Genomic DNA, 14123 nt, shown 5'->3' on the forward strand with positions numbered 1-14123 from the left:
GCTGTGTTTATTTTGCTCCCATTACACCCGGGATAACAGGCCATTTGGAATCCTGGGTTGTAATACATGTCAAGAAATTAGAGAAAGTACAAAGGTTTGCAACAAAGCTAGTTCCGGAGCTCAAGGGAATGTCCTACGATGAAAGGTTGAGGGAAATCGGACTGACGACACTGGAGGCCAGGACGGTTAGGGGAGACATGATAACGACATACAAAATACTGCGTGGAATAGATAAGGTGGACAAAGATAGGATGTTCCAGAGAGGGGACACAAAAACAAGGGGTCACAATTGGAAGCTGAAGACTCAGACGAGTCACAGGGATGTTAGGAAGTATTTCTTCGGTCATAGAGTCGTCAGGAAATGGAATAGCCTAGCAAGTGATGTAGTGGAGGCAGGAACCATACATAGCTTAAAGACAAGGTATGACAAAGCTCAGGAAGCAGAGAGAGAACCTAGTAGCGATCAGTGAAGAGGAGGGGTCAGGAGCCAAGTCTCGACCCCTGCAACCACAATTAGGTGAGTACAATTAGGTGGGTGAGGTGTTATCATAGGTGTTATCATAGTGTTATCCTACCATGTTGTAAGAGGCTATCATTGTGTTATCCACCTTGTTGTAAGAGGTTATCACAGTGTTATCCACCTTGTTGTAAGAGGTTATCACAGTGTTATCTACCTTGTTGTAAGAGGTTATCACAGTGTTATCTACCTTGTTGTAAGAGGTTATCACAGTGTTATCTACCTTGTTGTAAGAGGTTATCACAGTGTTATCCACCTTGTTGTAAGAGGTTATCACAGTTATCAACCATGTAAGGTTATCACAGTGTTATCTACCTTGTTGTAAGAGGTTATCACAGTTATCAACCATGTAAGGTTATCACAGTGTTATCTACCTTGTTGTAAGAGGTTATCACAGTTATCAACCATGTAAGGTTATCACAGTGTTATCTACCTTGTTGTAAGAGGTTATCACAGTGTTATCCACCTTGTTGTAAGAGGTTATCACAGTGTTATCTACCCTGTTTTAAGAGGTTATCACAGTGTTATCCACCTTGTTGTAAAAGGTTCTCACAGTGTTATCTACCTTGTTGTAAGAGGTTATCACAGCTGGGAGTGATCTTGTCAAGGTCAGTGGTTGAGGCAGTGTGTTGTGAGAGTGAAGCTGGAGTGAGTACTGGAGTACTAACAGGACTACCAGTCATCACTACTACTGACACTCTACTGACACTCTCCTGAAGCAGCAGGCACTCTGATGACCCTCCCTCGCTATCACACTCCTGCAGAAGTAACAACATTATTAGACTAGGGTCCAGGAGATGTCACTCAACCACTAATGGCAACCTACTAGCACTGATGAGCCTCTCTCACCACAACACTCCTGTAGTAGTAACAACATTGTTAAACACTTACTAAGGTCCAGGAGCAATCACACAACCCCAACAAGTGTGTGCACACCAGCTGTGACCAGTGCAGGTATACACACAAGATGGTCCAGGAGCTGTGTCTCAACCCCTGAAATTATATGAGTATACACACACACACACCAGGGACTAGCAGCTGTGACTCAACACTTGCAATTACATACATGCACACCAGGGTCCAAGAGCTATGAATTGACTCCTCCTACCACATACAGATGAGCAGAAACTCACACACAGTCTTATAAAGTTACTCTATATACAGTCAGTTCACTTATAAAGACCCACTATATACAGTCAGTTCTCTTATAAAGACCCACTATATACAGTCAGTTCTCTTATAAAGACCCACTATATACAGTCAATTCTCTTATAAAGCTCCTCCATATCTACCTGGACGGTGGTTCGGGGTCAACACTCTCGTGGTCCAGTAAATGACCAGGCCTTGTGGTGGATCAGGGCTTGATCAACCAGGCTGTTACTGCTGGCCACACATAAGCCAACATACAAACCACAGCCTGGCTGATCAGTTACTGATTTTGTGTGTCTGTCCAGTGCCTTCTTAATTAAAGACAGCCAGGGGTCTACTGGTAATCTCCCTTATGTATGTTGGGAGGCAGTTGAACAGTTCTGGACCCCTGACACTACTGTGTTATCTCTTGAGTGTACCCATGGCACCCCTGCTTTTCATTGGGGGGATGTTGCACCAGCTGCCTAGTCATTTGCTGTCATAGGGAGTAATTTCTAAGTACAGATTTGGGACTAATCCCTCTAGGATTTTTCAGGTATAAATTATGATGTATCTTTCTCACATGTGCTCCTAGGAGTACAGATCAAGGGATTTCAAACATTCCCAGTAATTTAGATGCTTGACTGTGCTTATAAATGAAGTGAAAATTTTCTGTATATTCTCCGCATGTGCAGTTTCACTGGCACTGAAAGGGGCTGTTAGTGTACAGCAATATTTTAGCCTAGAGAGAACAAACGATCTAAAGAGAATAGTTATTGGCTTGTCATCTCTAGTTTTGAAGGTTCTCATTATCCATCCTATCATTTTTCTAGCAGATGTGGTAGATACATTGTCGTGATCTTTGAAAGTGAGATTCTATTACATTATCACTCCCAGATCCTTCACATTAGTCTTTCGCTCTACTGTGTGGTTGGAATGAATTTTATACATTAATACAGTTTTTATATCCTCAAGTTTTCTATCATGGAGCAATTGAAGTTTGTCCTCATTTAACTTCATACTGTTTTCTGAAGTCTATTTAAAGACTTGGTTAATGGCCACTTGGAGATTTGCAGCATCTTCAATGTTTGACAATGTCATGCAAATTCTAATATCATCAGCAGAAGAGGACATGGCGCTATGGCTTACATCTCTGTCTATGTCAGATAAGAGGATGAGGAACAGGATCAAGTGAGTACTGTACCTTGTGGAACCAATCTACTCACTCGAGCCACCCCTGACTACTGTTTACTATTATTCTTTATATTCTATTTGTTAGGAAGTTACAGATCCATCTACCCACTTTTCTGTTATTCCTTTATTATGCATTTTGTGTGCCATTACATCATGATCACACCTGTTAATGGTTGCATGAGCAACCATCCAAAACAATGTCATAGTGGTCAATTAGTTGAGAGGAAGGAGTGACCTGCTCTAAACCCATGCTGCAGTAGGTTGTGCAAGTGTTGAGTATTCAAGTGGTTTACAATCCTGCTTCTTAGAACCCATTCAAAGATTTTTACAATGTGAGATGTTAGCACTATTGATCTATAACACTACGTAACACAATTTTTGTTCCTGGCAAGTAAGTGATATTTTCCAACTCCTTTTATTGAAAAACAATAAAAAATGCCCACTATTCCATTTCCCCATGGAGATTAGAGGAAATAATGAACAACAATGATTAAGAAAAAAGAAGAAAAACCTAGATGTGTGTATGTACATATATGCATGTGCATGCCTGTGTAGTGTGCCCTAAATGTAAGTAGAAGTAGCAAGATATACCTGTTATCCAGCATATTTATGAGACAGAAAAAAAGACCACCAGCAATCCTACCATCATGTATTACAGTTACAGGTTTCTGTTTCACACTCACTTGGCAGGATGGTAGTAGCTCCCAGGGTGTTAGCTGTCTGCTAACACCCTGCATAATGGTCAGAGACCCCGTCATAAGTCCGAGTCATTGGTAAATGAGTACACATTGCTAAGTGAGGAAGGGCTGTATTAAATAAATTTTGAGTCTCTTAGACTGATCAATGGCTCACTAAATGCTGAATCATATGAGTGAGATACTGAAGTATCTCACTCATTTCTTTGTTGTCATCTGTGTAAGTCCCACCTTGTTGAAGCAGGAGCCCAATACTGGTTGTGGTTTTTGCCTTAGATTTGGCATAAGAAATATTTGGGATTTCATTTTATTTCATTTATTGGTCTAAGTTCTTTCAGTCTTCCCTGGCTCCTGCATGCTTTATTTAACTTAAGTTTGATATTTCTATTTCTCTGGCCAGTGCCTCCTTCCATATTCCAGTCAGACTGGCAGATTGGAGAAGCTCTGTGATTTTTCACCTTCACCTGTAGAGGGAGCATCTCTCTCTCTAGTTTACATCATCTCTTCCTTTTCTAAGGGAAATGTGCCTTGAGCATACCTCAAGTGCCACAGAGTTAATTCTTTCTACGTACTGGTTCAGATCAGTATTGTTTAGGATATCTTCCCAGCGTGTGTCATTTAGGACATGGTTAATTTGATCCCACTGTATGTTTCTGTTAATGAAGTTGAATTTGGTGAAGGTACCCTCACAAGTGATCTCATTTTGCTGGTCAGGAGCCCTGCACATATATGTCTGTACCTCTATTATGCTGTGATCCTAAATAATTCTTTTTGATATTGTTATATTTTGTATCAATATTAATATTAATGAAGATAAGGTCCAGTGCATTTTCCAGTCATGTTGACTCCACTATTTGCTGATTTAAGGTGAATTTGCTGCAAAGATTTAATAGCTCGTGTGTGTGGATTTTCATCTGAGCTGCTGATGCCTCCTGGGGTTATCCTTTCTAAAACATTATTTGCCACTTTCTTCCATTTTAACCCTTAAACTGTCCAAACATGGATCTACGTTCGGAGCGCTACACGAGCAAATGTAGATCTGTGTTTGGACAGTTTAAGAGTTAAATGTCTTAAATTTATATCACCCAGCAACAAGATATTTGAGGCTGGGGTTAGAAGATTTTTCCAGGCAATAGTCAGTTTGCAATAGCTGTTTGTGGACTTGTTGGGAAGTTGTATGAGGCTTATATACAACCACAATGATAAGGTTTTGGTTTTCAATCTGTACTGCCAAAAACTTCAACTACATTTTTTGTGGTGTTTAGTGGTTCTGGGCAAATGAGTGACTCTGTGACATGCAGGCCAACTCCCCTTTGTTGCCTGTTCTTTCTGTTGCATCTGAATAAGTTATAGCCTAGGATCCATATTTCATTGCCAGAGTGATCTTCTGTGTGGGTCTGTGTGAAAGCCGCAAACACTGCATTTGACTCTGAGAAGGCCACTGATGAAAGGCATTTTCTTGTTTGTTGATGGCTTTAAACCCTGTATATTTGCAAATACAAATATTGTAGTAGTGATGGTATGTATGGGGGCTTTATTTGTTGGCACTAATATCTGTTGTTCTGGAGTGGGGGTCATTGACTGCTGTTCTGGAGTGTAGTTCAGTGACTGTTGTTCTGGAGTGTGGGCCACTCAGTGATGTTATGGAGTGTGGGCCACTCACTGTTGTTCTGGAGTGTGGGCCACTCAGTGATGTTATGGAGTGTGGGCCACCCACTGTTGTTCTGGAGTGGGGGCCACTAACTATGCCTCCACTCCAGTAGTGTTCCAAGGTGGTGTAGTATTTTTGTCATTTCTTGCCAGTTTTTTCTTCCTGGCACTAAAATATCTGTCTCTGGAGTGGTTGTAACTATCCTGATTCTCTTTAAATGGTGTGCCTGACAGTATGTGTTGTCTTTCATAGACTGATGAATAATAATTACATTCTCCTTTGCTCATGAGGTTGCGGCATTTTTTTGGATGGTCAAAACTACATGTCCCACATATTTTTCCAAACATTCAATGCCTACACAACCCCACACATGGAATTTGTACAAAACTGATTTCTGGTGGCTGGAATTTATGTGACTGTGTTCCTTACTGGTGCAGCTGTTCTGACCCTCCACTAATAATAAATAACAAAAAGGCACAATACCGTGACTGGAACGATACACAAATAACCCACACATAAAAGAGAGAAGCTTACGACGATGTTTCGGTCCGACTTCGGTGACTTTGTCAATGGTCCAAGTCGGACCGAAACGTCGTCGTAAGCTTCTCTCTTTTATGTGTGGGTTATTTGTGTAACCCTCCACTATATATACAGTCAGCAATAAAACAAAGCACCTCTAGATACAGTCAGTGCTTATAAGTTCTATATAGTCAGATCTCTTATAAAGCTCCTCTATAAACAGTCAGTTCTTATAAGCTCCTCTATAAACAGTCAGTTCTTATAAGGTCCTATATAAAGTCAGTTCTTATAAGGTCCTATATAAACAGTCAGTTCTTATAAGGTCCTATATAAACAGTCAGTTCTTATAAAGCTCCTCTCTATATACAATCAGATCTTATAAAGCTCCTCTATAGTACCAGTTCTTATAAAGCTCCTGACTGTATACACAGGAGCACTGAAATCAGTATTCTTACCTACACTGACAGCAATATTCTTACCTACACTGATAGTAATATTTTTACCTATGCTGACAGAAATATTCTAACACTGATAGCAGTAATCTTACCTACACTGACAGAAGATTCTTACCTACACTAATAACAGTATTTTAACCCGTAAACGGTCCAAACGTATATATACGTTTTTTCAACATTTGAAAGTATGTAAAAAAAGTAGATCTTCTATTTGTTTTTTTACATTTGAAAATGTGTAAAAAACTTTGATCTACTTTTTTTTTTGTTATATTTGAAAATATGTAAAAGAAACGTAATCTACTTTTGTAACACTATACATGTGAACGTAGATCTGCTTGGACTGTTTACAGGTTAACATACACTGACAGCAGTATTCTTACCAACACTGACAACAGTACTGTTACCTACATCAGTGACACTCACCTGTGTTGCTGAGGTCAGTGTCTTCTGTTGCTGCTCCATGATAGACAACACAACACAAGGCTCGCCACTGCCTCCGTCACTGCTGAAAAACCATTACAACAACCTCAAATGCCAAAAAAAAAGAAAAATGAAAAAATATTATGTATAACATTTTTTGAGTTTAAGGCCTATGCTGTTTTTACTCTACTTGCAGCTAGAGGCCTATGTTCTGTTTTTAGTATATGTATTTGTAGCTATAGGCCTATGCTCAAATTCAGTATTTGTAGCTAAAGATCTATATTATTTGGATTATTCTGGATAATTCTTTCTGCAAGTCATTGCATTACGAGTACAGATGATTTCTGGTAAGCCTGTTTGTAACTAAGTCAGCCAAAACTCAACTAGGCAGAGCAGGAAGAAAGCAAAAGGCAGCAGAGATAAATTCCAGATCCTTGTATTCCGTCACCAAATAATATAGTATGTACAAGTAATTACACTACATACAGCAAATATTAACAAGGAAGAATTGCCAGCAAGAGACACAGAACCGTCCTCAACCAGAGCAAATGGGAGTCTGCTGATTCTCATCCACTAGTTGAAGAGTCACGTCAGAGAATTGATGGACTTTCTCATGACTGGCTGATGAAGCAGTTGTTGACATAACAGTGGTGCCCTGGCTGTTATACTCTTAACTACTAGTTCACTGGTCGCTGGTAATGTTTATATGGGTGTATAACGTACACTGAATAAACTGTAAGATGTTCTTGACATGCCACACCACCACCCCAAGAAGGTTCACATGCCACACCTCCACACCAAGAAGGTTCACATGTCACACCTCCACCCCAAGAAGGTTCACATGCCACACCACCACCCCAAGAAGGTTCACATGCCACACCACCACCCCAAGAAGGTTCACATGCCACACCACCACCCCAAGAAGGTTCACATGCCACACCACCACCCCAAGAAGGTTCACATGCCACACCTCCACCCCAAGAAGGTTCACATGCCACACCTCCACCCCAAGAAGGTTCACATGCCACACCTCCACCCCAAGAAGGTTCACATGCCACACCTTCACCCGAAAAAGGTTCACATGCCACACCACCACCCCAAGAAGGTTCATATACCTCACCACCACCCCAAGAAGGTTCACATGCCACACCTCCACCCCAAGAAGGTTCACATGCCACACCTCCACCCGAAGAAGGTTCACATGCCACACCTCCACCCGAAGAAGGTTCACATGCACCACCTCCACCCCAAGAAGGTTCACATGCCACACCACCAACCCAAGAAGGTTCACATGTCACACCACCCCAAGAAGGTTCACATGCCACATCACCACCCCAAGAAGGTTCACATGCCACACCACCACCCCAAGAAGGTTCACATGCCACACCTCCACCCCAAGAAGGTTCACATGCCACACCACCACCCCAAGAAGGTTCACATGCCACACCACCACCCCAAGAAGGTTCACATGCCACACCACCACCCCAAGAAGGTTCACATGCCACACCACCACCCCAAGAAGGTTCACATGCCACACCACCACCCCAAGAAGGTTCACATGCCACACCACCACCCCAAGAAGGTTCACATGCCACACCACCACCCCAAGAAGGTTCACATGCCACACCACCACCCCAAGAAGGTTCACATGCCACACCACCACCCCAAGAAGGTTCACATGCCACACCACCACCTCAAGAAGGTTCACATGCCACACCACCACCCCAAGAAGGTTCACATGCCACACCACCACCCCAAGAAGGTTCACATGCCACACCACCACCTCAAGAAGGTTCACATGCCACACCACCATCCTCACCTGCCACACCACCACCCCAAGAAGGTTCACATGCCACACCTCCACCCCAAGAAGGTTCACATGCCACACCACCACCCCAAGAAGGTTCACATGCCACACCACCACCCCAAGAAGGTTCACATGCCACACCACCACCCCAAGAAGGTTCACATGCCACACCACCACCCCAAGAAGGTTCACATGCCACACCACCACCCCAAGAAGGTTCACATGCCACACCTCCACCCCAAGAAGGTTCACATGCCACACCTCCACACCAAGAAGGTTCACATGCCCCACCATCACCCCAAGAAGGTTCACATGCCACACCACCACCCCAAGAAGGTACACATACCACACCACCACCTCAAGAAGGTTCACATGCCACACCACCACCCCAAGAAGGTTCACATGCCACACCACCACCCCAAGAAGGTTCACATGCCACACCACCGCCTCAAGAAGGTTCACATGCCACACCATCACCCCAAGAAGGTTCACATGTCACACTTCCACCCCAAGAAGGTTCACATGCCACACAACCGCCCAAAGAAGGTTCACATGCCACACCACCACCCCAAGAAGGTTCACATGCCACACCACCAACCCAAGAAGGTTCACATGCCACACCACCACCCCAAGAAGGTTCACATGCCACCCCAAGAAGGTTCACACCACCACCACCCCAAGAAGGTTCACATGCCACACCACCACCCCAAGAAGGTTCACATGCCACACCACCACCCCAAGAAGGTTCACATGCCACACCACCACCCCAAGAAGGTTCACATGCCACACCACCACCCCAAGAAGGTTCACATGTCACACCACCCCAAGAAGGTTCACATGCCACACCACCGCCCCAAGAAGGTTCACATGCCACACCATCACCCCGAGAAGGTTCACATGCCACACCACCACCCCAAGAAGGTTCACATGCCACACCTCCAACCCAAGAAGGTTCACATGCCACACCACCACCCCTAGGTTCACATGCCACACCACCACCTCAAGAAGGTTCACATGTCAACCACCCCAAGAAGGTTCACATGTCAACCACCCCAAGAAGGTTCACATGCCACACCTCCACCTCAAGAAGGTTCACATGCCACACCTCTACCCAAAGAAGGTTCACATGCCACACTACCACCCCAAGAAGGTTCACATGCCACACCACCCCAAGAAGGTTCACATGTCACACCACCACCCCCAAGAAGGTTCACATGCCACACCACCACCCCAAGAAGGTTCACATGTCACACCACCACCTCAAGAAGGTTCACATGCCACACCTCCACCTCAAGAAGGTTCACATGCCACACCTCCACCTCAAGAAGGTTCACATGTCACACCTCCACCTCAAGAAGGTTCACATGCCACATCACCACCCCAAGAAGGTTCACATGCCACACCACCACCCCAAGAAGGTTCACATGCCACACCACCACCCCAAGAAGGTTCACATGCCACACCACCACCTCAAGAAGGTTCACATGCCACACCTCCACCCCAAGAAGGTTCACATGCCACACCACCACCCCAAGAAGGTTCAGATGCCACACCACCACCCCAAGAAGGTTCACATGTCACACCACCACCTCAAGAAGGTTCACATGCCACACAAAAACCCCAAGAAGGTTCACATGCCACACCACCACCCCAAGAAGGTTCACATGCCACACCAGTCCACCCCAGAATGAAGGTTCACAAGTAGTACATATCAAGGAACTTTGCATACTATAAGTGAGTGTGTTAGATAGGAGTGAATGGAGACGAATGGTTTTTGGGACCCGACGAGCTGTTGGAATGTGAGCAGGGTAATATTTTGTGAAGGGATTCAGGGAAACCGGTTATCCGGATCTGAGTCCTGGAGGTGGGAAGTACAATGCCTGCACTTTAGAGGAGAGGTTTGGGATATTGGCAGTTTGGAGGGACGTCTAAACTGTCGTATCCGAGCGCCTCTGTAAAGAGTGATTATGCATGAGTGATGGTGAAAATGTTGAATGATCATGAAAGTTTTTCTTTCTTTTTGACTCACTGCGTCGGTGGGAAATGGCCAACGTGTTAAAAAAAATAGTAGTACATGTCGAGGAATTGAAACATTCCCAGTAATTTAGGTACCAGCAGCAACAACCTGGGTGATCAGACAAGCACCAGACAAGCCTTTAAGTACACAGTACACTGAAGCATGTGTATACACCCATGTATGCCCATTTCAACACATTGTACAACCACTGAAGTACATAAAACCCTCTGAAGTACATTCTACACCCACTGAAGTAAATTGTACACAAGCTGCAGTATATAGTACACCCACAAAAGTATATGTACACCCACTTAAGTACATTGTACACCCACTAAAGTACATGTATACCAAAATATGTACGTTGTGCACCAACTTATGAACATTTACCCAATGAAACACACTTACACTTACTGAAGCACATTGTACACCCAGTGAAGTACATGTACATCCACTGAAGTATATGTACACCTACTTATGTACATTGTACACCAACTCATATACATTGTACAGCCACTAAAGTATATGTACATCCACTTATGTGCATTATACACCCAATGAAGTACATGTACACCCAATGAAGTACATGCACACCAACTCATGTACTTTGCATGCCCAACTATTGTACATTGTACAGCCACTAAAGTACATGCAAACCCACTTACATACATTATACACCCACTGAAATATATGTACACCAACTTATGCCCATTGTACACCCAGTGAAGTACATGTACACCAACTTATGTATATTGTACACTCACTTATGTACATTGTACACCCACTGAAGTACATGTACACCAACTTATGCACAATGTACACCCACTGCACGCATCTGCTAGAAAAATGACAGGATGGATAATGAGAACCTTCAAAACTAGGGAGGCCAAGACCATGATGACACTCTTCAGGTCACTTGTTCTATCTAGGCTGGAATATTGCTGCACACTAACAGCACCTTTCAAGGCAGGTGAAATTGCCGACCTAGAAAATGTACAGAGAACTTTCACGGCGCGCATAACGGAGATAAAACACCTCAATTACTGGGAGCGCTTGAGGTTCCTAAACCTGTATTCCCTGGAACGCAGGAGGGAGAGATACATGATTATATACACCTGGAAAATCCTAGAGGGACTAGTACCGAACTTGCACACGAAAATCACTCACTACGAAAGCAAAAGACTTGGCAGACGATGCACCATCCCCCCAATGAAAAGCAGGGGTGTCACTAGCACGTTAAGAGACCATACAATAAGTGTCAGGGGCCCGAGACTGTTCAACTGCCTCCCAGCACACATAAGGGGGATTACCAACAGACCCCTGGCAGTCTTCAAGCTGGCACTGGACAAGCACCTAAAGTCAGTTCCGGATCAGCCGGGCTGTGGCTCGTACGTTGGTTTGCGTGCAGCCAGCAGCAACAGCCTGGTTGATCAGGCTCTGATCCACCAGGAGGCCTGGTCACAGACCGGGCCGCGGGGGCGTTGACCCCCGGAACTCTCTCCAGGTAAACTCCAGGTAAACTGAATTACATGTACACCCACTTATGTACATTGTACACTCACTTATGTACATTGTACACCCACTAAAGTACATGTACACCAAATTATGCATAATGTACACCCACTGAATTACATGTACACCCACTTATGCACATTGTACACTCACTGAAGTACATGTACACCCACTTATGCATATTGTACACCCACTGAATTACATGTACACTGACTTACGCACATTATAGTCCAATGAAGTACATGTACACCAACTTATGCCCATTGTACACCCACTGAAGTACATGCACACCAACTTATGCATAATGTACACCCATTGAATTACATGTACACCCACTTATGCCCATTGTACACCCACTGAAGTACATGTACACTGACTTATGCATATTGTACACCCACTGAAGTACATGTACACCAACTTATGCACAATGTACACCCACTTATGCACATTGTGCACCCACTGAAGTACATGTACACCAACTTATGTATATTGTACACCCACTTATGTACATTGTACACCCACTGAAGCACATGTACACCCACTTATGCACATTGTACACCCACTGAAGTACATGTACACCAACTTATGTATATTGTACACCCACTTATGTACATTGTACACCCACTGAAGCACATGTACACCGACTTATGCACATTGTACACCCACTGAAGTACATGTACACCCACTTATGCACAATGTACACCCACTTATGTACATTGTACACCCACTGAAGCACATGTACACCGACTTATGCACATTGTACACCCACTGAAGTACATGTACACCCACTTATGCACATTGTACACCCACTGAAGTACATGTACACCAACTTATGTATATTGTACACCCACTTATGTACATTGTACACCCACTGAAGCACATGTACACCGACTTATGCACATTGTACACCCACTGAAGTACATGTACACTAACTTATGTATATTGTACACCCACTTATGTACATTGTACACCCACTGAAGCACATGTACACCCACTTATGTACATTGTACACCCACTGAAGCACATGTACACCGACTTATGCACATTGTACACCCACTGAAGTACATGTACACCCACTTATGCACATTGTACACCCACTGAAGTACATGTACACCCACTTATGCACATTGTACACCCACTGAAGTACATGTACACCAACTTATGCACAATGTACACCCACTTATGTAGATTGTACACCCACTGAAGTACATGTACACCCACTTATGCACATTGTACACCCACTGAAGTACATGTACACTAACTTATGTACATTGTACAACTAATTAAAGCTAATTAAAGTCAATGAGCGACTACCCGCACCAAGATCGAACCCGGGCGCTTCCCTTGTAAACCCGAGCATCTACCAGGTGAGCTACAATGTTTGATCCGAGGAACAGGACCTACACTCATCTTCAAAGGACCAAAATCCCCAAATTACCCTAAAAGTCATTCAAATAAGCTGAGAAATTACATGACTACAAGATGTCTTTTATTTACCTTTATTACGGGATTTAATGTGAATTTATTAATTAATTAAGGTAGATAAACTTAATTAAGCTTAATAAAGAAGAGTTAAACTACATATAATTACTTACTAGAGTGTTAAATAAACATAATTAAGACAGCGGCGGCAGACACACCAGACACAACAACAATCAAATGAGAAACTAAAATAACTTACATAGAGTAATTATCTAATATATTTATATTTCTTTTTTAATCACTTTAAGCATAATTGTTTTACATAATATTTTAATACTTTTACCTAGGACTTACACAAATAATGCTAATGTAATAAAACGAGAAGTTCATAACTATAGTTTTACACTTCAGACAGACAACAACAATCAAATGAAAACTAAATTAACCTCATATGTAATCAACTAATATAATAAGTTACATAGTTTTCTCACTTCAATTATAATTAAGAAATTATTGATTTTTTATTAATATTTTCCTTACAGTAAATTAACATTTAAAATAAATAAATTAATTAAGTTTAACCATGGTTTTACACTTCACAAAAAACAATAACAATCACATCAAAAACTAAATTACCTTGTAAAGTATTCCTTAATATAATAATTTATAACGCTCATAACTTACTCTTGTTTTAATAATAATTCCATACATTATTCAGTATGATTAAATTTAATTTACTTTTAAGAAAATTGCAAATGTTAATTATAGTTTCTGATTATCATTTTTGGG

The 14123-nt window shown here is 42.6% G+C and overlaps 1 long non-coding RNA gene across 1 annotated transcript; it reads right to left on the minus strand.

Moving 5' to 3' along the window:
• Positions 1–1048: 1048 nt before the first annotated feature.
• On the minus strand, positions 1049–13573 carry LOC128699577 (uncharacterized). Its single transcript, XR_011391623.1, has 3 exons — positions 13508–13573; positions 6583–6664; positions 1049–1275 (listed from the first exon to the last, which is right to left on the minus strand). It is a non-coding gene; the product is annotated as an uncharacterized lncRNA (long non-coding RNA).
• Positions 13574–14123: the final 550 nt, after the last annotated feature.

This window comes from Cherax quadricarinatus, unplaced genomic scaffold (genome assembly GCF_038502225.1).
Source record: "Cherax quadricarinatus isolate ZL_2023a unplaced genomic scaffold, ASM3850222v1 Contig6047, whole genome shotgun sequence".
Classification (NCBI taxonomy): Eukaryota; Metazoa; Arthropoda; class Malacostraca; order Decapoda; family Parastacidae; genus Cherax; species Cherax quadricarinatus.